Source organism: Rattus norvegicus, chromosome 18 (assembly GCF_021556685.1).
Source record: "Rattus norvegicus strain SHRSP/BbbUtx chromosome 18, alternate assembly SHRSP_T2T, whole genome shotgun sequence".
NCBI lineage: Eukaryota > Metazoa > Chordata > Mammalia > Rodentia > Muridae > Rattus > Rattus norvegicus.
Window position 1 is genome coordinate 7,769,054 of NC_141551.1, and position 9,275 is coordinate 7,778,328.

At 40.4% G+C, this 9,275-nt stretch overlaps 1 non-coding gene across 1 annotated transcript; it reads right to left on the minus strand.

The window, feature by feature from the left end:
- Positions 1–8,902: 8,902 nt before the first annotated feature.
- On the minus strand, positions 8,903–9,008 carry LOC120098434 (U6 spliceosomal RNA). Its single transcript, XR_015643215.1, has one exon. It is a non-coding gene; the product is annotated as a U6 spliceosomal RNA (small nuclear RNA).
- Between the last annotated feature and the right edge of the window lie 267 nt (positions 9,009–9,275).

Genomic DNA, 9,275 nt, shown 5'->3' on the forward strand with positions numbered 1-9,275 from the left:
CTGAGAGCACCACACAGGCTGCAGAAGACCTGCATCTCAACTAGCTGATCAAGTCGCATACATATTAATAACACTGTTTGAAGTGGCATTTGGTTCTGCCGGCCACGCCTCAGTCGGAGCTGCTTCTATAGCCCAGCTGCTGGTTGCTGTCTCTGGGATCCATTTATAAATAATTGAAGTGTTCAGTGTGAAATTACCACCATGTGTATGAAAGAGATCATTGTGTGAGTGCCCATCAGATGGGGAATCCCAAATTACTGTTAGACTGGAGAAGATGGAGCAGCCCATTTTACCAGGAGGCATGTCTCTGCGTGTGTTTCTGTGTATGTGTATCTGTCTCAGTATGCGTGTGTCTGTGTATGTCTTTGGGTATCAGTATATGTGTGTATGTATGTGTCTTTGTGTTTCTGCATATGTCTTTGTTCATGTCTGTGCATCTGTGTGTATGTGTATGTATCTCTATATGTTTGTGTGTGTTTTTATATATCTGTGACTATATGTATATCTAGATATCTATATATTTATGTATGTGTCTGTGAGAATTTATATTTTTGTATGTGTTTCTGTGTGTATAAGTGTGCAGGAGGTGCATGTACCTCTGTGTGTCATTTGGCATATGCCAATGTACATGGACAGGATGCCCGTTCCATTGCTCCCTCCTTCTCCATGGCAGCAATCTAGGTCTAAATACTGGCTTTAACCTGAAGCTCTCTCAACCATTCACTCATCTGGAAAAATGAACATAGTAAGAGAAAAAGAAAATTGAAAAGGTGAAAAGCTCAATGAAGAATTGATTTGGAATTTTGATGGAGATTGCATTGAATCTGTAGATTGCTTTTGGCAAGATGGCCATTTTTACAATATTAATCCTGTCAATTCATGAGCACGAGAGCTTTTTCCATCTTCTGAGGTCTTCTTCAATTTCTTTCTTCAGAGGCTTGAAGTTCTTGTCATACAGATCTTTCACTTGCTTGGTTACAGTCACACTGAGGTATTTCATGCTATTTGGGACTATTGTGAAGGATGTCATTTCCATAATGTTTTCTCAGGCTGTTTATCCTTTGAGTAGAGGAAGGCTACTGATTTGTTTGACTTAATTTTATACCCAACCAATTTACTGAAGTTGTTTATCATACTTAGTCTTTCACTGGTGCAATACATTTGGAATAACAAAAAAACCCAGGATAACCAAAACTATCCTTGATAATAAAAGAATTTCTGAGGGAATCACCATAACTAACTTCAAGTAGTATTACAGAGCAATAGTGATAAAAACTATATGGTATTGGTACAGAGACTGGCAGGTAGATCAGTGAACACCCAGAAATGAACCAACACACCTGCAGTCACTTGATCATTGACAAAGAAGTTAAAATGGAAAAAAAAGATAGTATTTTCAACAAATGGGCTGGTTCACCTGGGGGTCAGCATGTAGAAGAATGCAAATCGATCAATTCTTATCACCCTGTACAAAACTCAAGTCAAAATGGATCAAGGACCTCAACATAAAACCAGATACATTCAAACTAATAGAAGAAAAGTGGGAAAGAGTCTCAATCGCATGGGCACTGGGGAAAATTTCCTGAAGAAAACACCAATGGTTTATGCTCTAAGAAGAAGAATTGACAAATGGTACCTCATAAAACTGCAAAGCTTCTGTAAGGCAAAAGACACTATCATTAGGACAAAATGGCAACCAACAGATTGGGAAAAGATCTTTGCCAATCCTACATCTGATAGAGGGCTAATATCCAAAATATACAAAGAACCCAAGAAGTTAGACTCCAAAGAACCAAATAACCCTATTTAAAAATCAGGTACAGAGCTAAAAAAGAATTCTCAGCTAAGGAATATTGAATGGCTGAAAAGTATCTAAAGAAATGTTCAACATCCTTAGTCATCAGGGAAATGCAAATCAAAATGCCCTGAGACTCTACCTCACACTAGTCAGAATAGCTAAGATCAAAAACTCAGGTGACAACAAATGCTGGCAAGAGTGTGGAGAAAGAGAAACACTCCTCCACTGTTGGTGGGATTGCAAGTTGGTTAAACTACTCTGAAAATCAGTCTGGAGGTTCCTCAGAAACTTGGACATTGCACTACCTGAGAACCCAGCTATACCTCTCCTGGGCACATACCCAAAAGATCTCCCAAAGTACAACAAAGACACATGTTCCACTATGTTCATATGTTCATATGTTCATAGAAGCCTTATTTATAAGATGAAAAGAACCCAGATGCCCTTCAACAGAGGAATGGAAACAGAAAATGTGGTACATCTACAGAATGGAGTACTACTCAGCTATCAAAAATTATGACTTCATGAAATTCATAGGCAAATGGATTGAACTAGAAAATATCATGCTGAGTGAGGTAACTCAATTACAGAAAAACCCACATGCAGAAAAACCCGCATGCTAAGTGGCTATTAGCCCAACAAGCTCGGATTATCCAAGATACAATCCACAGACCAGATGAAGCTCAAGAAGGAGGATGACCAAAGTGCAGATGCTTCACTCCTTCTTAAAAGCGGGAATAAAAATACTCATAGGAGCGGATATGGAGGCAAAGTTTGGAGCAGAGACTGAAGGAACAGCCATTCAGAGCCTGCCTTTACATGGTATAGAGTCCATGAATATATATACCAAAACTAGATAAGTTTAATGAAGCCAAGAAGTACATGCTGACAGGAGCCTAATATAGCTGTCTCCTGAGAGGCACAGACAGAGCATGTCAAATACAGAGGTGAATGCTAGCAGCAAACCATTGAACTGACAACAGGATCCCTACTGGAGGAATTAGAGAAAGGATTGAAAGAGCTGAAGGGGCTTGCAACCCCATAAAAACAACAATACCAAGCAACCAGAGCTCCCAGGGACTAAACCACTATGCAAAGACTATACATAGACTGACCCATGGCTCCAGTTGCATATCTACTAGAGGATAGCCTTGTTGGGCACCAATGGAAGGAGAAGCTCTTGGTCCTGCTAAGGCTGGATCCCCAGTGTAGGGGAATGTTGGGGTGGTGGGAAGAGGGGGGTGTTTGGGGAGCAGAACACCTTTATAGAAGAAGGTGAGGGGGATGCGATAGGGGGCTTATTCCGGGAAACCATGATAGGGAATAACATTTGAAATGTAAATAAAAAATCCAATAAAAATAAAACCTTAAAAAAAAGAAAAGGTGAAAAGCAAAATGAAAGAGAGATATGTACCATTGTAACCACACCAAAGAAGTGTGCTGTGAAAAATTTTTAAAATTACAAACATGTTAAAAGAATTCTCAGAAAGAGGAACACTCCTCCATTGTTGGTGGGATTGCAGACTGGTACAACCATTCTGGAAATCAGTCTGGAGGTTCGTCAGAAAATTGGACATTGAACTACCTGAGGACCCAGTTATACCTCTCTTGGGCATGTACCCATAAGATGCCCCAACATATAAAAAAGACACATGCTCCGCTATGTTCCTAGCAGCCTTATTTATAATAGCCAGAAGCTGGAAAGAACCCAGATGCCCTTCAACAGAGGAATGGATACAGAAAATGTGGTACATCTACACAATGGAATATTACTCAGCTATCAAAAACAATGCCTTTATGAAATTCATAGGCAAATGGTTGGAACTGGAAAATATCATCCTGAGTGAGGTAACCCAATTACAGAAAAACACACATGGTATGCACTCATTGATAAGTGGCTATTAGCCCAAATGCTTGAATTACCCTAGATACATAGAACACATGAAACTCAAGATGGATGATCAAAATGTGAATGCTTCACTCCTTCTTTAAAAGGGGAACAAGAATACCCTTGGCACGGAATAGGGAGGCAAAGATTAAAACAGAGACAGAAGGAACACCCATTCAGAGCCTGCCCCACATGTGGCCCATACATATACAGCCACCCAATTAGACAAGATGGATGAAGCAAAGAAGTGCAGGCCGACAGGAGCCGGATGTAGATCGCTCCTGAGAGACACAGCCACAATACAGCAAATACAGAGGCGAATGCCAGCAGCAAACCACTGAACTGAGAACAGGACCCCCGTTGAAGGAATCAGAGAAAGAACTGGAAGAGCTTGAAGGGGCTCGAGACCCCATATGAACAACAATGCCAACCAACCAGAGCTTCCAGGGACTAAGCCACTACCCAAAGACTATACATGGACTGACCCTGGACTCTGACCTCATAGGTAGCAATGAATAGCCTAGTGCTATTATAGCACCAGTGGAAGGGGAAGCCCTTGGTCCTGCTAAGACTGAACCCCCAGTGAACGTGATTGTTGGGGGAGGGCGGCAATGGGGGGAGGATGGAGGGGAGAGCACCCATAAAGAAGGGGAGGGGAAGGGGTTAAGGGGATGTTGGCCCGGAAGCCGGGAAAGGGAATAACACTCGAACTGTAAATAAGAAATACTCAAGTTGATAAAAAAAAAAATTTAAAAAAAAAGAGTTCTCAGACCATTACTACAAGAGATACAAAGAACTCAAACTGCAATAGATATCAAGAGTGGAAAAATAGATGCATGACACCATAATTTCAGAAATAGTGGTTTCTTGGAGTTGAGAGATAATGTGCATAAGAACTTCCTCATCTTACACTATGCAATGGTTTCTTCTTTAATAATGATATTCTAGGGTGCATAGCCCAGTATGTGTATGCTCAACTGATCATATCAGTTTTCATTGCATAAATTGTAAAATATTTTAAGTCTCATTTCTGCACAGCAGATCGCTGCAATTACAAAGGGAAGTTTGTCTGACTTACGCTAAGAGCTCCTTACAAACATTTTTAAATAGATGCTAATGGAACTAATTTGAAGATGCAAGGGATTTTTCTTTTACAAAAATAAGCTTTGTGTTTCCGAATTTTTAATCTTCTTTTTCTGGGATAGCTCATTCTTCAAAGAAAGAAAACATTGCTTCAAAATCACATAGTTTAGCCAAAACTATTTGTTGCAAAATTTCCTGTGAAAAAGATTATATTAGGTCCCATGAGGGGCCCAAACTTTTATGAAGCAGGGTCTCTACCCTGGAAGAATATGTAGCAGAGATCATTGTTCCTATGAAATAAACCCTTGCTCTTAACATTGATTTTTGGATCATATCTAATGTGAAAGATTTCTGCACACCTCTCCTCTACAAACTCTTCTCAGTTCCTATGGAATCAGATGCTTGGGAAACACAGCCACGAGGAGAGAGACATCACTGATGCAAAGGACTGAACATATATCTCCATGACTTTGCACTAAGACTATATTTGATCAACTCTGAAAAATCACTTACAGTTTTTCGGAATAGTGAGAAATCCCAAGAAGTAAGAGATAGAGTTCAATTGTCCTTTTTAACCTCCCGAGCCCAAGCTGTCAAGAGAGAGGCTTCTAACTGCACTGGGACCCAAGATCAGGGAAAATGAGAAGAAAAGCCAGGCACATTTCTGGGATATTCCAAGTTTTAGTACATGGAAATACTGAAATAGATCAGCACTGAGGCAGAAGCCTTCATAACTCATGCCTGACTCCCAACTCCTCGTGACACAGAGCTTAGATCCTATATGCAGTTGATCATCCTCATGCTGCATTTCCAGGACCTTTATGTCCCTGTGTCCCATAGACAACCGTGGGCATGACACACATGTTCTCCTTTTCTTCAAATTCAGCTTCCCTTAGAAACATAAGATGCATCGTTGGTGACATGATGTGGGTGGTGGGGGTGTTGTATCCTCACAGGCAGCTGTTCTGTACTTGGATAGATGTTGTATATGCCAACGGTATTGGCAGGAAAGACACAGGGAGGCCTGGAAAACATTGGTTGGAAAAGAAAGAATAAAACAGAAAATACGTCTCAACTGGCTGCTTCATTTATTTCCTCTATTGATCTTTCAGCATCCCACTGAAACCTCCTGAGTGTTTTCTATCCATCCTGGAGTTTAGTGGTCCCTTGTTCTTTGAACCTTGTTCTGAAATTATTTATGGGCTTCACATCAACATCTGTAGATGTTCTAGAGGTCATGACCTGTCATAGTAAGATGGTTTTAACAAAATTACTGCGAGATCAGTAGACAGACCATGTGAGTTAGTGCACATAAACCAGCTACCGTCTATCAATATGTTCACTCCTTCTCTTGTCTATTACTCAAATTATGGCCACTCCAAGACCAGGGAACTGGATTCAAGAATATAGATCTCGTAAAGATTCACTACTGACTCCAAAATGCCTCATACACATAAAGATTTGAAGGTGACTAAAAGGCAACATTACCTTGTTGGTTTAATTAGTCTGTCAGGTACAATATAAATGATGACCATTCTGGCCTTTGTATGATGAACAACCAAAATGTCATTGGACCATTTTCAAGAGGTGATATGATTTGAATCTCAAATGTTCCCTGAAAAACGACTCTGTTGACTACTTGATCCACAGAATAGCAACAGTAGAAGTAAAGTCTCTGGGAGCATGATTGAATTATTAGAACTATAACTTCATTGATAAACTGACCAATAACAGTTCAGAGATTAATAAATTATTGAGAGGTAGGAGAAATTTAAGGTGGGATATGATTGGAACAAGTCAGCGACAGCATCTCTTGAGTGGTATAGCTTTCCTTTGGGCCATTTCTTCCTTTGCACTACTTGTTTCCTGGGCTCCATGAGTTGAGCTCTGTTTCTCTTCCATACTTTCCGACCATAATGTACTCCTTCATCTCAGACACTAAAGTAGCCAGATAAACAAACATGGGTTGAGTCCTTGTAAATGAGCCAAAGAAATTCTTCATCCTTGAAAGTTGACTTATTCAGGTGTTTTGTGATAGTAACAGAAAGCTGACATAAATATGCAGCATCTACAAATCTCCAGGTCATTTTCCAGCCACGAACAGTTTAAATGAAGCACCCAGATCCCTTAATGAACATCAATGAAGCACATTGAGACAGATAAATGTTGCACAGGCAGCAAAACAGCTTCAGTGTCCCTCTCATATCCCTTTATCTGGCATGTGTGACTCTGCACTGCCTCTTTGAGATTAGGAGCTTTGCCTTTTCCATTTCTTTAAAGATCTAGGGTCCAGGAGAGTGTCTTAAACACAGTAACTTCCCTCTGTGCGTTTGTTGAATTGAACAAGCACGTTTTCTACAGTAGGTGTTATAGTACAATAATGACTGCTATGACACTAAATATGTATTTCTTTTTTATTGGATATTTAATGTATTTACATTTCAAATGTTATGCCCTTACCCCGTGGCTCTCCCCTCTCCCATACCTCCTCTCCCTGATTCTATGAGGATGCTTCTCCTCTCACCCACCCACTCCCACCTCAACCTCCAGGGTTGGCATTCTCCTACACTGGGGAAATGAGCCTTCACAGGACCAAGGGCTTCACCTCCTATTGATATTGATATCAGACAGTGCCATCCTCTGCTACATGGCTGGAGCCATGGGTTCCTCCATGTGTATTCTTTTTTTTTTTTTTGAAAGATTTATTTATTTATTTTATGTACAGCATTCTGCCTGCATATGTGACTGCAGGCCAGAAGAGGGCACCAGATCTCATTACAGATGATTGTGAGCCACCATGTGGTTGCTGGGAATTGAACTCAGGATCTCTGGAAGAGCAGTCAGTGCTCTAACCACTGAGCAATCTCTGCAGCCCCCTCCATGTGTATTCTTTGGTTGGTGGTTTAGTCCCTGACAGCTGGGGGGTGGGAGGGAGTCTCCTTGGTTGATATTGTTGCTCTTCTTATGGGGTTGCAAACCCCTCCAGCTCCTTCAGTCCTATCTCTAATTCCTCCATTCAGGTCCCTGTGCTCAGTCTGATGGTTAGCTGCAAGCATCCTGTTCTGTATGTGTAAGGCTCTAGCAGAGCCTCTCAGGAGACTTCCAATATCAGCAAACATTTCTTGGCATCAGCAATAGTGACTGGGTTTGGTGGCTGCATATGGGACAGATCCCCAGGAGGGGCAGTCCCAGGATGGCTTATACTTCAGTCTTTGCTTTACTTTTGTCCCTGTATTTCCTCTCATGGGTATTTCGATTCCACTTTGAAGGACTGAAGTGTCCATATTTTTTGTCTTCCTTCTTATTAAACGTTATATGATCTGTGAATTGTATCTTAGGTATTCTGAGCTTTTGGGTTAATATCCACTTATCAGTTAGTGCATACCATGTTTGTTTTTCTGTGACTGGGTTACCTCACTCAGGATAATATTTTCTAGTTCCATCAATTCGCCTATGAATTTCATGAAGTCATTGTTTTTAATAGCTGAGTAGCACTCCATTGTGTAGATGTACCACATTTTCTGTATCCATTCCTCTGTTGAAGGACATCTAGGTTCTTTCCAGCTTCTGGCTATTATAAATAAGGCTGGTATGAACATAGTGGAGCATGTGTCCTTGTTATATGTTGGAGCATCTTTTGGGTATATACCCAGGAGTGGTATAGCTGGGTCCTCAGGTAGCACTATGTCCAATTTTCTGAGGAGCCTACAGACTGATTTTTCCAGAGTCATTTTACTAGCTTGCAATCCCACCAAATATGAAGGAGTGTTAATCTTTCTCCTCTTCCTTGCCAGCATCTGTTGTGAGTTTTTGATCTTAGCTATTCTGATTGGTGTGAGGTGGAATCCCAGAGTCATTTTGATTTGTATTTCCCTGATGACTAAGGATGCTAAACATTTCTTTAGGTTCTTCCGAGCCATTAGATATTCCTCAGCTGAGAATTCTTTGTTTATGTCTGCACCCCACTTTTTAATAGGGTTATTTGGTTCTCCAGAGTCTAACTTCTTGAATTCTTTGTATATGTTAGATATTAGCCCTCTATCAGATGTAGGATTGGTAAAGCTCTTTCCCAATCTGTTGGTCATTTCGTTCTGTTGACAGTATCCTTCCCAATTTTATGAGATCCCATTTGAAAAAATATGGAATGCTTCACGATTTGTATGTCATCCTTGCAGAAGGGCCATGCTAATCATCTCTGTATCATTCCAATTTTAGTATATGTGCTGCTGAAGCAAGCACATTTACTTCTTAATTGCTCACAAAAAAATAGTATGTTATCAACACTCTGATGTGTGAAACATTTGTGTGTTGATATGGATTTATAAACCTAAATAACTAACAGTCCAGTTTTACTTCAGCTAGAAGGTAGCTCTTCACCCTCAAATAAAATATTAAACTCCCCATGATAAATGATGAGAATCTAATTGTTTTGTTGCTGGCATGGCTGACCAGGGAATCAGCCATCTTCAACAGAACACAAGTACCCCAAAGATATTTTTCATCATC